Source organism: Muntiacus reevesi, chromosome X (assembly GCF_963930625.1).
Source record: "Muntiacus reevesi chromosome X, mMunRee1.1, whole genome shotgun sequence".
In the NCBI taxonomy this organism is placed as follows: domain Eukaryota; kingdom Metazoa; phylum Chordata; class Mammalia; order Artiodactyla; family Cervidae; genus Muntiacus; species Muntiacus reevesi.
Window position 1 is genome coordinate 66,097,901 of NC_089271.1, and position 18,516 is coordinate 66,116,416.

The 18,516-nt window shown below is 42.5% G+C and overlaps 1 protein-coding gene and 1 pseudogene across 1 annotated transcript in view; both read left to right on the top strand.

Annotated features, from left to right (window-relative positions):
* Positions 1-18,516, top strand: part of PIN4 (peptidylprolyl cis/trans isomerase, NIMA-interacting 4) — a 1,195,450-nt gene that overhangs the window by 786,209 nt on the left and 390,725 nt on the right. The window lies entirely within an intron of this gene.
* On the top strand, positions 10,534-11,969 carry LOC136154519 (elongation factor 1-alpha 1 pseudogene; annotated as a pseudogene).

The following is an 18,516-nucleotide window of genomic DNA, read 5'->3' on the forward strand; positions in this document are numbered from 1 at the left end:
CCTTCAAATCCTAGCTCACACTTGCTATGGAGAGTCGTTTTAAATTTTAGCTATTCTAATAGTTGTGTGGGCTTCCCTGGTGGCTCAGATTGAAAACAATCCACCTGCAATGAGGGAGATCTGGGTTCAATCCCTGGGTTGGGTCGATCCCCTGGAGGAGGGCATGACAACCCACTAAAGTATTCTTGCCTGGAGAATCTCCACGGATAGAAGAGCCTGATGTGCCTCAGTCCATGGGGTCACAAAGAGTTGGACACAACTGAGTGACTGAGCACATTCTAATAGTTGTGTCGTGCTATCAAATTGTGGTTGTTAGTTGTATTTCTCTAATGACCAGGGATGTTGAACATGTCTTCATGTGCTTATTTCCCATCCACGTATGAACAGTGAAGTATCTGGTCTAGTCTTTTGTCCACTTTTAACTCAGTTGTTTGTGTTCTTAATATTGAGGTTTGAAAGCTCTCTCTACATATTCTGAATAACTGCCTTTGATCAGATTTATTTATGTTGTTTCTGAGAAAACTTGGCCAAACACAAGGTCAGAACAGATTTTCTTCTAGATTTTTCTTAGGCTTACTTTTAGGCCTGTCATCCATTTTGAGTCAATTTTCACTGATATGTAGTGAGAGATATGAAGGCCCACATTTGAGGGATAGGAATATCCAATTGTGCTAGCACCACCTTTGAAAAGACTATCAATTCTACCTATAAATTGCCTCTCTATGTCAAAACCTAGTTGTACTTATGCGGTTGGGTTTATTTGTGGGTTATCTATTCTGTTCCAATGGTCCACTTGTCTATCTTGATGCCAGTATCACAGTGTCTTGATGCCTGTTACTTTACAGTAAGTCTTGAAATAAGGTAGCGTTGTCGCTCCAAATTTGTTCATCTTTCTTAAGGTTACATTTGCTGGTCCTGGTCCTTTGTAATCCCATGTGAAGTTAAATATAGTCTTGTCAACTTCTACCCCCAAAAATCCCTTCTGGAATTTTCAGTGAGCTTGTGTTGATTCTATAGTTTGATTTGGGAAGAACTGACATGGTAACTTTATTGCACCTTCTGACCAATGAGCAAGGAATATCTCTCTGTTTATTTAAGTCTTTGATTTCTCTCAACAGTAGTTTCAGGATATGTAGCTTGAAAGTATTATCCCCAAGTACATCATATTTTCTGATGTGGTTATAAATTTATTTTAATTTCTTACTGCCTGGTACAAGTATACAAAGATACAATTGAGTTTCCTCTTTAATACTGTATTATATCCTGCCACCTGGCAAAACTGACTTGTGAGTCCAGTACCTTTTTCTGTGCATTTCTTAAGATTTTCTGTATATAAGACCATGACATCTTCAAAGAGAGATTGTCTTACCTATTCGTTTCCTACCTGGGTGCCTTTTATTCCTCTTTTCATCTTTTTGCCCTGGATAGACCCTCCATAAACGTGGTGAGTGTGGACATCAGTGCCTTAATCTCAGCATGTTCGGGAGGAAGAAATCATTCAGTGTTTCACCATTAAGTATGGCCTTGTGTGAACAGTGAAACCTTTAGCCTCTTAGTCGTGTCTGACTCTTTGCGGCCCATGGACTCAAGCCTACCAGCCTCCTCTGTCCATGGAATTCTCCAGGCAAGAATACCGATGTGTGTAGCCATTCCCTCCTTGAAGGGATTTTCCTGACCCACGTGTTGAACCAGGGTGTCCTGCATGATAGGTTTATTCTTTACCATCTGAGCCACTAGAAAATCCCCAAGTATGGTCTTCAGTTCAGTTCAGTTGAGTCTCTCAGTCATGTCCGACTCTTTGCAACCCCATGGACTGCAGCACACCAGGCTTCCCTGTCCATCACCAACTCCCAGAGCTTGTTCAAACTCATGTCTGCCAAGTTGGTGATTCCATTCAACCATCTCATCCTCTGTCATTCCCTTCTCCTAACTTCCATCTTTCCCAGCATCAGGATCTTTTCCAAAGAGTCAGTTCTTCACATCCGGTGGCCAAAGTACTGGAGTTTCAGCTTCAGCATCAGTCCTTCCAATGAATATTCAGGGCTGATCTCCTTTAGGATGGACTGGTTGAATCTCCTTGCAGTCCAAGGGACTCTCAAGAGTCTTCTCCAACACCACAGTTCAAAAGCACTCAGGTTTCTCTATAGTCCAACTTCTTCGGTGCTCAGCTTTCTTTATGATTTAAATCTCACATCCACACATGACTGATGGAAAAACCATAGCTTTGACTAGAGGGACCATTGTTGACAAAGTAATGTCTCTGATTTTACTATGATGTCTAGATTTGTCATTGGTTTTCTTCCAAGAAGCAAGTGTCTTTTAATTTCATGGCTGCAGTCAGCATCCACAGAGATTTTTGAGCAGAAGGAAATAAATTCTGTCCTTGTTTCCATTGTTTCCCCATCTATTTGCCATGAAATGATGGGGCCAGATACCATGATCTTGGTTTTTTGAATGTTAAGTTTTAGGCCAGTTTTTTCACTCTCCTCTTTCACCTTCTTCAAGAGGTTCTGTAGGTCTTCTTCACTATCTGCCGGTAGAGTAGTGTTATCTGCATATCTGAGGTTATTGATATTTCTTCCAGTAATCTTGATTCCAGCTTGAGGTTCATCAAGCCCAGCCTTTTGCATGATATAATCTGCATAGAGGTTAAATAAGCAGGTTGACAATATAAAGTCTTGACATACTCCTTTCCCAATTTGGAACTAGTCTGTTGTTCCATGTCCAGTTCTAACTGTTGCTTCTTGACCTACATACAGGTTTCTGAGGAAACAGGTAAGGTGGTCTGGTATTTCCATCTCTTTAACAATTTTCCACAATTTGTTGTGCTCTAGAAAGTCAAAGGGTCTAGCATAGTCAATGAAGCAGAAATTGATGCTTTTTTATGGAATTCCCTTGCTTTTTCTATGATTCAACAGCTGGTGGCAATTTCATCTCTGGTTTCTCTGTCTTTTCTAAATCCAGCTTGTACATGTGAAAGTTCACAGTATGGTATGGATGTACCATACTTACTGTGTCATTTACCTACCATAGAATATTTTGGTTGTTCCCAACTTGGGCTATTACAAATAAAGTTACTATAAATAAATGTGTTCCAATTTTTGCATGAACATGAACTTGCATTTATCTAGGGTAAATGCCCAGGAGTGCATTTGCTGGATCATATGGTATCAACATCTTTTTTAAAGAAACTGCCGAAATATTTCAACGAATAACTGCTACACTTTACATTACCACCATCAATGTATGACTAATTTAGCTTCTCTGCATCTTTGTTAGCATTTGTTTTGGTCACTGTTTTTTTTTTTTTTTTTAATTTTAGCCATTCAGAAAACTGTGTAGTGATATTGTGGTTTTAATTTTCTTTTCCCTAGTAGCTAATGAAGTTGAACAGCTTGTCATTTATTTATTTGTCATTCCTGTATCCTTTTCAGTGAAATGTCTGTTCATATCCCCTGTCCATTGTAAAAAATATTTATTTATTTAGCTTTGCAGTGTCTTAGTTGAGGCATGCAGGATCTTTAGTTGCAGAATGTGGGATCAAGTTCCCTGACTGGGATCCAACCCAGGCCCCCTGCATTGGGAGCATGGAGTCTTAGCCACTGGACTACGAGGAAATTCCCTGACCATTTTCTAATTGGAGGGTTTTTATTCCTCTTGATTTTGTGACTTAAAAATATATATCTATTCTAGATACAAGTCCTTTGTCAGATATATGCTTTGCAAATCTTTCTCTTAGCATGTAGCTCTCTATTATCTTCATAACAGAGTGCTTATAAGAGCTAGGTTTCAATTTTGATTTTCAGTGGTAAACCAGTCTTCCATTCTGAGCTAACCTTCACTTGCTCATGATGGGTTATCCTCTTTTATGTAACAGATTAAAATCAATAGTATTTTTTAAGGTATTTGGATTTATGCTAATGAATAATATTGATCTGTAGTTTTCTTTTAAATGTCTTTGTGAATTTTAGTAGCAAGGTAATGCTGGCCTCATAAAGTGAGTTAAGATGCGTCCCCCCCTTCTGCTCAATGACAACTGGCATCCTGGATGGGCGGAGCATTTGGGGGAGAATGGACACATGTACTTATGACTGAGTAGCTTTGCTATCTGCCTGAAACTAGAATAACATTGTTAATCAGCTATATTCCAATATAAGAGAAAAAGTTATTTTAAAAAAGATATGTTCCCTCCTTTATTTTCTTATAAAGTTTGTGAATGTTTGGTATTTTTCCTATGTATTGATTGAATTCACCAGTGAAATTGTGCAAAATATTGAGGACTGCCTAAGAATTTTTAATGACGAGAGTTCATCATTTACATCAGATGGGTTTCTTCTGTGTTCTCCAAATTGTAAAGAACTACCACTCATTTACAGATTTATAAGTGGCTGATTGTGGCATGTGTTTTTGGCTTGCTAATTTTATCTAGTAAGTAATATATGTGTTCACTCTGAAATATGTATTTTGAAAATTCCTAAAACAAATTCTCTGAAAGTCCCCTCAAGGCATGTGGGAGTTAAGTTCAGTCATTCTCTGTTTTCTTCACTATTTCTTGGAAAATACTATGTTTCAATTTCTATCAAGGGCAACTGAAGAAGGGGAACATCATCCTAATGTGAGAAAGAACACCCTGAGGTTGGGGGTGGTGTGCTATGTTGGTGAGGTTATGTTTAAGGTATGTACTTATTGCTCAGTCGTGTCCAACTATTTGCAACCTCATGGACTGTAGTCAGCTAGGTCTCCTGCACTGCAGGTGGATTCTTTACTGTCTGAGCCACCAGGGAAGCCCAAGAATACTGGAGAGGGTAGACTATCCCTTCTACAGGGGAACATCCTGACCCAGGGATTGAACCAGGGTCTCCTGCTTTGCAGGCGGATTATTTACCAGCTGAACTACCAGGGCAGCCTAACCTAGCATACACTTGTAACCAAAACAATTGTTAATAGAAGGAACATTCTCATAGGCTGTGATGAAATACATAGGACCATAGGATGGTTAATTTAATGTGTCAACTTGGTTAGGCCATGGTATCCAAATATTTGTTTGAACGGTATTCTAGATGTTTCTCTGAAGGTATCTTTTAGAGAGATTAATGTTTAAATCAGTAGACTTTGAGTAAAGTAGATTACCTTCCATAGTGTGTGCCTCATCCGATCAGCTGAAGGCTTTAATACGAAAAAGACTGACCTTCCGAGGGAAGATGGAATTCTGCCAGGAGACTGCCTCTGAACTCAAACTGCAACTCTTCCTCAGGTCTCCAACGTGCCAGCCTACCCTGCAAATGTTGGACTTGCCTGGCCTCATAATTGCATAAGTCAGTTCCTTAAAATCAATGTCAATGTAAATATAGGAAGATACTGATCTTGATTATATATAGAATATCAATATATATTATGTGTCTATAACCAGTATCAATATATATGATATAGAAATAGTATATATTATATATAATAGCATATATAATTATATATATAGTATACACAATATGTATATAATATAATATATAATATATCAGTATATATAAGTAATATCAATATATAATACACATCTATATATGATATAATATCAATATATTATATATAATCACTATCAATATATAATCTATATCATTATGTACTATATATAACATCAATGTATATGTTATATATATAATCAATATGAATATGTACTACATATCAATATGTATTATATATTGATATATATCAATATATTGTGATATATAATATCAATATATATATATTACATATATAATCGATATCTATTTGTAGAATGACTGACTGATTTCAAGGCACTGACGTATGTGATTATGAGGCCAGCAAGTTCAAAATTTGTAGGGCAGGCTGGCAGGTTGGAGACCTGAGGAAGAGTTGCAGTTTGAGTTCAAAGGCAGTCGGTCTCCTGGCAGAATTCCATCTTCCCCAGGGAGGTCAGTCTTCTTCGTATTAGAGCCTTCAGCTGATCGGATGAGGCACACACTATGGAAGGTACTGTACTTTACTCAAAGTCTACTGATTTAAACATTAATCTCTCTAACAGATACCTTCACAGAACCTTGTAGCTCAATCAGTAAAGAATCTGCCTGCAGTGCAGGAGACCTGGGTTCAATTCCTGGGTTGGGATGATCCCCTGGAGAAGGGAATGGCAACGCACACCAGTATTCTTGCCTGGAGAATCCCATGGACAGAGGAGCCTGGCAGGCTATTAGTCCAAGGGTCGTAAGAGTTGGACACGACTTAATAACTAAACCACTATATATATATGTATATAAATGTATATCTGTATGTGTGTATATCAGAGCTTCTCAGTTGTTAAAGGATCTGCCTGGAATGCAGAAGACTCAGGTTCAATCCCTGGAGAGGGAAGATCCCCTGGAGAGGGAAGTGGCAACACTCCAGTATCCTTGCCTGGGAAATCTCATGGACAGATGGGCCTGGTAGACTATAGTCCATGGGGTCGCAAAGAGTTATACATGACAAACCACCACCATGCATGTGTCAATCAATTTAATCAATCTGTATAGATAGATACATATTTATATCTGCCTATTTATTTTGGGGGGCTCCAAAATAACTGCAGATGGTGATTGCAGTCATGAAATTAAAAGACACTTACTCCTTGGAAGGAAAGTTCTGACCAACCTAGACAGCATATTAAAAAGCAGAGACATTACTTTGTCAACAAAGGTCCGTCTAGTCAAAGCTATGGTTTCTCCAGTAGTCATGTATGAATGTGAGAGTTGGACTATAAAGAAAGTTGACCACAGAAGAATCGACACTTTTGAACTGTGGTGTTGGAGAAGACTCTTGAGAGTCCCTTGGACTGCAAGGAGATCCAACCAGTCCATCCTAAAGGAGATACATCCTGGGTGTTCATTGGAAGGACTGATGTTGAAGCTGAAACGCCAGTATTTTGGCCACCTGATGCAAAGAGCTGACTCATTGGAAAAGACCCTGATGCTGGGAAAGATTGAAGGCAGGAAGAGAAGGGGACGACAGAGGAAGAGATGGTTGGATGGCATCACCGACTCAATGGACATGAGTTTGGGTAGACTCCTGGAGTTGTTGATGGACAGGGAGGCCTGGCGTGCTGTGGTTCATGGGGTCACAAAGAGTCAGACAGGACTGAGCGACTGAACTGAACTGATACCTATATCTATCTATGTCTGATATCTATTTATATCTGTATATCTATATCTATATCTATATCTATATCTATAAAGACAGAGAGAGAGACAGTATTGGTTCTATTTCTCTGGAGATCCCTAATACAGATCTCAATTCCTGGTTATCACAAATGAACTGTTAAAAACACTTCTTGGTATTTCATTCATACTAATTGTCCCTCAGCAGCTTTCCCAATGGAATTAAATCCCATGATAATATGAATTTTTAATGATCAGCTCTCTATATAGGTGATAGATTCTTGGAGCTAGTATCACAAACAATATATATATAATATCTTCTGTTTCGTTTAACATGTATATTCTCATTCTGTTGTGACTGTAACAATCAAGTATTCCTATACTCAATAGCCATTGATCATTCCGTATCAGATGAGTCTGAATTAGGAATATCTATATTTTCTCTCCAGAAAATCATAGACATGCACAGGAGCTCATATATTCCCATTCTTTATTTATTTTATTTTATTTTTGTTATGCACAAATTGTTTATTTTTTCATTTATTTTTATTAGTTGGAGGCTAATTACTTTACATTATTGTAGTGGTTTTTGCCATACATTGACATGAATCAGCCATGGCTCAAAACTATACCAATGGTCAACAAATACAGAGTGACAAGTCCCCCTATAATGGACCTCCTGGTTATTGCAATCTCTGTTTCTTTTCAAGATATTGCTGTGTAAAATGTCTGGCACATAGCAACCCTTCAGGAAATATCATTGCTTCCAGTCCTGTCTTGTACATCTCACAAAGACATAGCTTTTGTCTGAACTAAATATCAGAGTTAGCAAAGCAAGAACTTGAAAATATAAGCACAAGAAACAAAATGAACGTATGCTAACATTATACCTGTCCCTCTGGCAGGCACTAAAGTGAAGCCCAAGGTATACATGTTTTGGATAAATCCACAACTTGATCAGCTTTCTGAATTCCTTATGTCCCAGCTCTCCTCTCAAGGCAGTTACATGACAGTCAGAATGACTACGTAGAACATTATTTCGTTTTCTCCCAGATAAAAGGAAGCCAGACCCAGACAGCCTGCCCCAACTCTCTTGTAAAATCAGGGTTCATCTGTAGATGTAAGTATGCACCCAAACTATTTACAGGTTAAGTCAGCAGCAGGTCCCCAAACTTTGGTTATATATTGCATAAGTTTGAAAAGAAAGAGTAAAGCACATTACGTGATATTGAGTGGAGGAAATAGATTCCATCTACTCTGACATTATTATTTCAAACCACCAGTTCTATATTAGGTACCTACAAGGTTTCAGGCACTGTGTGATCTCTTTTTCCTTCATGACCTCAATTACTCCTCATAAGAACCCAGTCTACTGGGTTTAGGGCTTCCCTGGTGGCTCAGATGGTAAAGCCTCTGCCTGCAACACGGGAGACCCGGGTTCGATCCCTAGGTCAGGAAGATCCCCTGGAACAGGAAATGGCAACCCACTCCAGTACTCTTGCCTGGAAAATTTCATGGACTGAGGAGCCTGGTAGGCTACAGTCCATGGGGGTTGCAAAGAGTCGGACACAACTGAGCAACTTCACTTCACTTTGCATTCTCCTAATGAGGAAGCTGAGGTATGTGATGATGAAGCAGTTTGCCCAAATTTATCCAGAACTAGGCAATGCCTGAGCCAAGAATTATCTAAGGTATTTTCTGCATGCATGTTTGATGCACTTTTCTTTTTTTTTTTTTTTTAATTTTTTTATTTTTCAGTGGGTTTTGTTATACATTGATGTGAATCAGCCATAGAGTTACACGAATTCCCCATCCCGGTCTCCCATCCCACCTCCCTCTCCACCCGATTCCTCTGGATCTTCCCAGCCCAACAGGCCCGAGCACTTGACTCATGCCTCCCACCTGGGCTGGTGAATTCATTTGAATCAGTTCTAATAAGATGGATGAAACTGGAGCCCATTATACAGAGTGAGGTGAGCCAGAAAGATAAAGAACATTACAGTATACTAACACATATATACGGAATTTAGAAAGATGCACTTTTCTTTAAGATGTTCTTTCTGAAGGGCATATGGGTCCTATAGCAACTAAATATATGTCTCAGTCCACAGAGACATGTGGGGCCTCCATTGTCACCATCGGCCAGAAGTGGTGTTGGGTGGAAGTCACACATGTGTGCATGACACACTATGGTCAGAGGAAAGGTGATGTAGTTGGGGACTGGCAATAGACTCTGAGGCTCTCCAAGGAAAGAGCTAGTATTTTTTTCTTTCTTGACTTCTGATGTTGTCAAGATGCCTAAAACAAAGAGTATTCTTCTCACTTAAATTTATTTTTAACAGAAATGGATTCAGTATTTTGTCATTTGAAAGGCAGTTAACTCATGGATTCTGATATTTCCATCCAGGTAACCTAACTGACCACTTGAAGATTTCTTTAGGATTTAGGATTGTTGCTGTGTTTTAGTCCCTAAGTTGTGTCTGGCTGTTTTGCGACTCCATGGACTGTAGCCTGCCAGGCTCCTCTGCCCATTGTCTCCTGCGTTGGCAGGTGGATTCTTTACCACTGAGCCACCAAGGAAGGTCTCCTTTAGGATTAGCCATTGGTGTATTTCCAGAGGGGCAGTACAGTGTAGTGTTTTGGTAGGTAGGTTTAGTCGCTCAGTCATGTCTGACTCTTTGTGACCCCATGGACTGTAGCCTGCCACGCTCCTCTGCCCGTGGGATTCTCCAGGCAAGAATACTGAAGTGGGTTGCCATTCCCTTCTCCAGGGGATCTTCCCAACCCAGGGTTCAAACCCAGATCTCCTGCACTGCAGGCAGACTCTATACTGACCGAGCCACCAGGGAAGCTGCAGTGTAGTGTTAAGATGCACAAAGGCTAGAGCTGAGGTGCCCATGCTGAAATACCAGGGTCTGCCACTCACTAGCGGTGTAGATCGGCTAGTTACTTATTCCTCCACTCTTCTGTTTCTACATCTCCAAAATATGGATAACAAAACTACCAGCGTCTTAGGATTTCTGTGGGGATGAAGTTAATAAATACAGCAAAGTTGGCACTCTTGAACATTGGCCTTTTGGAGCATCCAGGCGAAGGGATCAGTGGTGAATCCTTAATTGAGGATAGCCTCAGGTGTCAGTATGTATCAGCCCAGCTCAGTACAGCAGATACCTTTTGAGGTCTTCTGTGTTTTAGGCATTCTTCTAACCATTTGAGTAGAGCACAAAACAAGACAGACACAAACCACTGCCCTCATTGAGCTTAAATCTTAGTGGAGAGAGAGGGAAGCCATAAACAAAATAAATCATTAAGATTAAAAGATAGCTTTCTCACAACAATTTTGCCACCAGGACACAGGTGTTGTGAAAACCACCGCTAAACCTAAGCAAAAATGGGAAAGGAGAAGACCCACATCAACATTGCTGTCATCAGGCACGTGGAAAGTCTACCACTACTGGCCATTTGATCTACAAATGTGGTGGGATCGACAAGAGAACCATTGAAAAGTTTGGGAAGGAGGCTGCTGAGATGGGAAAGGGCTCCTTCAAGTATGCCTGGGTCTTGGACAAACTGAAAGCTGAACATGAGTGTGGTATCACCATTGATATTTCCTTGTGGGGATTCAAGACCAGTTAAGGGCTATGTGACCATCACTGATGCTCCAGGACACAGAGACTTCATCAAAAACATGATTACAGGCACGTCCCAGGCGGACTGTGCTGTTCTGATGATTGCTGCTGGTGGGTGAATTTGAAGCAGGTGTCTCCAAGAACGGGCAGATCCACAAGCATGCCCTTCTGGCTTACACTCTGAATGTGAAACAACTAATTGTTGGAGCTAACAAGAGAGATTCCACTGAGCCACCCTACAGCCGGAAGAGAAATGAGGAAATTGTTGAGGAAGTCAGCACCTACATTAAGAAAAGTGGCTACAACTCTGACACAGTAGCACTTGTGCCAGTTTCTGACTGGAATGGTGACAAGATGCTAGAGCCAAGTGCTAGCATGCCTTGATTCAAGGGATGGAAAGTCACCAGTAAAGATGGCAATGCCAGGGGAACCACACTGCTTGAAGCTCTGGATTGCATCCTGCCACCAACTCACCTGACAAACTCTTGTGTTTGATTCCCCCAGGACATCTACAAAATTGGTGGCACTGATACTGTCACTGTGGATCAAGTGGAGATTGGTGTCCTCAAACCTGGCGTGGTTGTCAGGTCACCTTTGCTCCAGTCAGCGTAACAACTGAAGTCTATTGAAATGCACCGTGAAGCACTGAGTAAAGGTCTTCCTGGGGACAATGTGGGCTTCAGTGTCAAGAACGTGTCTGTCAAAGATGTTCGTCACGGCAAAGTGGCTGGTGACAGCAAAAATGACCCACTGATGGAAGAAGTTGGCTTCACATTTCAGGTGGTTATCTTGAACCATCCATCCCAAATCAGTGCTGGATATGCACCTGTGCTGGACTGTCAAACAGCTCACATTGCTTGCAATTTTGCTGAGCTGAACGAGAAGACTGATCGTCATTCTGAAGATGACCCCAAATTCTTGATGCCGCCAATCATTGACATGGGTCCTGGCAAGCCCACCTGTTGAGAGCTGCTCTCACTATCCTCCTCTGGGCCATTATGCTGTTCGTGACATGAGACAGGTGATTGCTGTGGATGTCATCAAAGCAGTGAACAAGAGGGCAGCTGGAGCTTACAAGGTCACCAAGTCTGCCAGACAAGCTCAGAAGATTAGATCAATATTATCACTAACACCTGCCAACCCAGTCTTAGTGGTGGAAGAATGGTCTCAGTACTGTTTGCCTCAATTGGCCATGTGAGGTTAATGTAAAAAACTGGCTGATTATAACAATGCATCATAAAACCTTCAGAAGGAGAGGTGAATGTTTTGTGGACCATGCGTTTTGTGTGTGGCAGTTTTAAGTAATTAGTTTTTAAAATCAGTACTTTTCAGTAGAAACAATTGGACCAAAAATCTGTCACAGACTTTGAGACCCACTAAAACAATGGTTGAAAAACTTGAGTCTCCCTTTGGTCAACACTGTAACTTCCTATAGTGCTACTTAGGTAAGATTTGCCCATAATCTACCTCTGGTGAAACAAAAGAGTTTTATATTTCTGGGTTGGAGCTTCAGGTTTCTTAACCTTGTATAAGGAGAACTCATCTGTTTAAGTACATCTTAAAAAGTGTTGGTGTGACAATTCATAGGTTAGCATAGATGAGCAAAGAGTTACTATGTTTTATATGAAAGCAAGTTTGTAAGAAGGTCAAATTTTATAACAGGAAAGCTCATGTTGCGTATAAAATCTTTTATGGTTATGTAAATATTGAGTAAATCAGTTACGTCAAGTTTTAGTTTCCCAGTTTTGAGAATGTGCATTCCATTTACAATATTTAAGTAATTAATCTCAAACGTGAGGCTTAAACAAAATTGAGCACTGCCCTGCTAGAATTAATTGTATCTAGAATCTAGTAAGAATAAAAGATGCTAGGAGCTAAAAAATAAAAAAGATATTAGAGGAAAGTGCTATCGAGAAAAGAAAATATTTAGCTCTCTAGACGTAAAAAATGGTACCTTCATAAAGCCCTTTAAGATCCATGCCAGGTTGGTCAGAGAGTGTTATGCTTCAGCTAGAGAGTTTAAGGTGGCAGTACAATGAGACAATGGAGAGAACCATACATGTGAGAAGTGTACATCTGCTGAGAACTATGCTTTGCATTTTGTAAAGAAGATAGCATTTGGATGACTTCTGAACTATTTGTTGATCCATCAGAAAAGATCACTATATCATTTCCAAGAAGTCAGTATAAACCTCATGAAACAGCTCGTCTCTTATTCAAAACTACTTGCAGTGAAAAAGCAAATGGATTTAAATAGGGCTCTTGAAATGAGATGTCCCTGAAAGACTGATGTCAACAAGAGGACAGGACTAGGAAAATCTAGGCCATCGCTTCCATATAGAAATATAAAGTAAGCAACAATACACAGACCAAAGTATCTCGATAAGTACTCCAAAACCAAAGAGTTACAACAGCAACGTAAACCTCCTCAAAAAAGATTCCACTAAGGATGATAGGAAAGTCTATGGCATTTTGTCTTACACTTGCATAGCCGCCTTCCCAGCAGAGTGAGCCGTGATCAGGAGGCAGCCTCCTAAATTCTCACTAAAAGATAACAAAGCATATGAAGATACAGGGATAGCTGGCCCATTCCAGGGAATAACAAAAATATCCAGTAACTCACCATGAAAAATCCATGCTTAAATCTTACTTGACGACAAATTTAAAGCAATCACCTTAAATGCTGGATGAGCTAAAGAGGGAACACATATAGTAGGTTAAAATAAATCAGGGCACTAGAATTCCTAGTGCTGCTTGCCACGTTATGCCCCTGTCTGTCCACTGGATCAGTTGGCAAGTGGCAGCATCACAGCCAGGAAGTCCCCTTTCAAAAACTCTCCTGAAATGAAAGAGGGAGAGAGGAAGCCTCAGCACCTTGCCCCTTGGGCCTGAGATCTGTCATCTGTGGTGGCATTGACACTCATCTCTGTATCCCTTGTGGCCTCACACCACTTGCCCTACCTATATTTGGCCAGACCAGATTCATATCAGGAAAGCCTTTGGCACCTCCAGGAAGACTTCTCTCAGCTCAGACTTGGAAAACATGCAACTCCTGTTGGGTGGGAGGCTTTGGACTCCCTGCTGGAAGAAATAAAAGGATACTGCTCACCATTGTCCTAGATCAGAGATACATGCGTGGGTGCTCAGTCGCTAAGTCGTGTCTGACTCTTTGTGACCCAACGGACTGTAGCCTGGGTGTTCCAGAACCAATAAAGCATACTTCCTGCCCAGAGGTGAGAGTCTGGGTGGGACAGTCATGCAAATTAACTTACCAGAGGTGACAGTTCAGTTGTGCAAAATGCTGTGATGGAGAAAAGCCCCTGGCATGTTTGTGTGCACAGCAGAGAGGGGACAGGTGACCAAGGGCTGGGGTGATCTGGGAGCAAGAAAGGGTTCCTTACAGAGGTAGGAATGTCAAAGACTAGAAGGACAAGTGGAAGATCAAACAGGGAAATAGTGGTTTCAGAGGAGAGCTGTAAGTGCAAAGGCCTTGAGACAGGGCAGGATTGAATGTGTGTGTGTGTGTGTGTGTGAGTGTGTGTGTGTGTGTGTGTGTGTGTGTGTGTGTGTGTGTGTGTGTGTGAATGGGGAGGGTGACTGAAGGCAAATTTGAGACATACTGTAGAGAGAGATGAGGCTGTAGGAGAAAAGCAGAGTTCAGATGTTCAGGTGGAAGGTCTGGGGGATGAGAGACAAAATCCTGGATGAAAAGGGGCTCTTACCAAATCATCTCATTTGGGGTATGGGGGATCCAGAAAGAAGTCTTCACTCCACTGGTCTGGAATGTGTCTTGAGCTGCTGTCCTGTACAGATATCTATCCTGTATAAATGGGGCCCTCTAAATGCACCATCTCGAGGGAATAATGGGAATGTCAAGGTGATTCCCACCTCAGCTGTTCCACAGAAGCCAGTGACCAGGGACTTTCCTCTGTGGCCTGAGGGAGCCAGAGACCAGTGCTTAACGAGTGTTGATATGAGTTTATCCAGACTACAACAAGGAAAACATAAGGAAGTTTTGCATGTTTAGGAGACATGACATCAGGGAAAAGAGGCAGAATTGCAAAGACAGGACCTTGAAAACGGGCAACTGAGAAAAAGGAATGGAATGAGGGAGGGAGGGAATAATGAGAATATTTGTCCCTTTGTATAAGGGATATTGTTTCAGAATTGCATCCAACTGGGCCTGCCTCCCTCACATCAGAAGTTTTATAAAAGTATCTGTTCAGATAAGCCTCCCTTCCTGGAGAACAAATGCTTTTGTACTACTTGATAGGGAGATACTTTTCCCTGGATTGGTTTTTTGAGTACTGGACCCTCCAGGATCACTGGGGAGCTTCTGTGAGGTGGATGCAGGGTCCCAAATCAACTATGTTAATACTCACGGCTGCCATTCACGGAGGGCCTAGTATGTATCAGACATCCTGTCATGTGAGTTACCAATAAACTGGCAGTTGTCTTTCCAACAGCCTTGTAAGTTGAGTATCAGTTAAGTGTTACAGAAGAGCAAAACTGAGCCAGAGACTTCAAGTGATTTGCCCAAGGCGACACAGATGATTAGTGCCAAAGCGGGACAAGTCCCCAAGGTGTGGCCACATCCTTCACCACCCTGGCCCCTGAGAAGCTCTCCCAGGCTGGGTCAGGCCTCTGTCTCCTGCCCCCAGCCCCTAGAGGTTCCTGCTCTCTTCATTATTACTGACTACTGCATAACAAGTTACCCCCAAATGTGGTGGCCTAAAATGATACTGTTATTTTCTCCAGCGTTTGTGCAGCAGGGACCTAGGTATGATTTAACCAGGTCCTCTTTTTCCATCTCTCACAAGGCCATAGTCAAGGTATTAGTTCAACTGTGGTCTCATCTGAGGGTGTGACTGGGGGAGGGTCGACCTCCAAGCTCACTCATGTGGCTATTGGTAGGATCCAGGTCCTTGTGCGTTATTGGACTGGGGGCCTCAGCTCCTCTCTGGTCTGTCGTTGGCCAGAGACTATCATCAGATCCTTGCTACGTGGTCCACTCCATCAGAGCAAGAATGCAAAGTGCAACCTGAACCAGAGAGAGAGAGAGACAGAGAATGAGTGCCAGCAAGACAGAAGTCACAGTCTTGGTATAATCTAACCTCAGAAATAACATGTCATCACTTTTGCCAAATTCTGTTGATTAGGAGCAAGTTACTAAGCCTAGTCCACACTCAAAGGGAAGGATTATACAGGGGCAGGAGTGCCAGGATGCAAGGGTCTGCAAAGCCATTTTAGAAGGCTGTTTACCACACTTGCTCTCTGTATCCAGCTCAGTCTAGTGAGCCCCTGCAGGTATCAGCAGCTTTGATGTGGAAAATGTTTGATGGGTCACCTTGTAGAGTGCTGTGTGGTCTGGTGATCCTAGCCGGCTTCCAGTAGACCCATTGGATGAGTCTCACCAGGACTCAGATCTGCATAGTCTTGCCTTCCTCCCCATCCCCATCAGTCGTGCCTGGTCACTGAGCCCAGGGGGTGTGATAGCAGCTGACAAGGGACCAGCCCTCTGTGTGAATGGAACACTTCTATCACTTGAGCAAGGCTGGGACTCAGGTTGGTGCTCTTGGCCTCTCTTGGTAAAACAAATGAAGAGCTCAGCTCTACCACTGAGATAGGGCCTAATTCAAGAGAAGAAATTTATGGATGGGAGAGGGCTGAGTCCTGGATTATCTGTAAAAGCTGCTGAGATGTTCTTGTTTTTACCCTCTGACTTCAGATTCAGGGTTGTAGAGTCTTCCAAGTTCACCAGGAGGCATCAGGGGACCATTTCCAAGGCGATAGGGAGTCACGCATAGAAGATGCAGAACGGCTGTGAAGCTGCATAAAGACATAGGGTTATTCAAACACCCGGGAGGGGGACCTACTTCAGGGAAGACATGAGTGAGTATGAGTCAGGGATGTGTGTTCAAGATATTTAATTCAAAACTAGAGAGAGTTCTAAAGTGCTTATGGGAAAATATTATTAAATAGGGGTGGTAGCCGTTGTACTAGTCTCTCTATTTTTCTGCAGATGAAATATTATAATAGAAAATACTCCCAAAAGTGGAAAATAGCTGAGGAGAAACTCTCAGAGCCCCTGCATCCCACATTTCCTTGATGTGGCTCAGAGCCAAGCACAGCAAGTCGAAGGGGCCTGGAGGACTCGGGAGTTTCCAAGGAAGCAAATGGTTCTCTTAGGCCATGGGAGTATGGAAGCCTTAGGGCTGGACTTCCCTAGCAGAGACTAAGCCAGGAGCAGAATAGTCCCTGAAGAGCCCAGGCTCTTCTCAGTTCTGGGAAGCACTCACCAAACACAGCTCTTCCCCTACTGCTGTTTTCCTGCAGTACATACCAAGAGCAGCTTACAAAAGGACTTGGCGTCATATTGTGTGATCAACAACCCGAGGTTATAGATGAGATCATGTGCTGGAGGGATTCTTTCTAAGGGTGGGGTGGGGGTCTTTGGGATCAGTGGCTCTAATGCCTCTAAAAGTCTTGAGTTCTGTGACATCTTCTATCCTTTTATCCCAGCCACCCTGTGCATTTACTCATGATCCTTGTGGTCCCACCACGCCCCCCACCCCCACCCCAATGGCTATCACTCAGTCACACCCAACAGCGGCCCTTTTTGAAATGTTTGAAACTAGTAGAACGATTACTGTCCATCAAACACATTCCTATCCCAGCAGTGACTGAGAAATAAGCACTTCTGCTCTAGGTACAGGAGTACTGACTCTTACGGCTAAGTAATGGGCTAGCTCCCTCCTCCAACATGTCCCCCCGTCCCCCCACCAACAGAGGCAAGCCATAACCACAGGAGGTGGATATCGATGTAGAAAGGGACAATAAATATCATGGAGCCAAAAGAATCAAGAGTGCCACGTTCATTTTAAGCCCAGTGACAGAGAAACTGGGGAGATGGGGCAAGTGTCTCTGTGTCCTGAGGTCTCAGCTTCCCAGTGTCTGATATCCTCCCCTACAAAGGAAAGCAGAATGACAGCTGAACCCTTGGGAACCCTGGGGGAAGGCAGGCCTGGCCTGGGGGCTCTCTGGGCCAAGCAGGAAGGGGAAGCATGTTGGCCTGGTTGTGAGCAGTGAGAGAGGCAGAGGCTGGCTCTGCGCCTCTCACCTGAAGGACTTGGTAAAACAGGCCAGGGCTCTCTGGAACTGGCTCCTCTAGCAGGCTCCCTAGGTAAACTTGTGCCTAGGTTTGGATGGATTCTCCATGGTGCTGACAAAACACGTGAAGGGCTCAGTGCCTTTAGCTGAGCCAGTCCTGTCCTAGAAAAGAGAGAAAAAACATCCTGGCCAGCACTAACAATCATTCCTTCTTTTAGCAAGCGTTTGTTGAGGGCCTACTGCGTGCACACCAGGGTCACTTCTAGGCACTGGGGATACAACAGTGAACTCTAGAGACCTAGATCCCAGTCTTTCTGGAGCTGATGATCTGGGGTGCTGGAGAGAACTCACAGTCACCAGGTTGGATGCCAGTGGAGTTCACATTGTCTGTGACGTGCAATGGGCATGTCATGTCTGAAAGGGCTTATTGTCAGAGGCCAACAGAGCTTTTCATCATTTTGCTGGGTGGAAAGAGGCTAAGGGCCTGTCCCCTCCTTGAAATCCCATCCCTGCGTCCCTGGCCTGGATTTCCACTACCCTACCCTGGAGAGAAATACACTGTGTTCAAGTAGTTGATACATTCTCCCTGGAGAGAAATACACTGTGTTCAAGTAGTTGATACATTCTCCGCACTC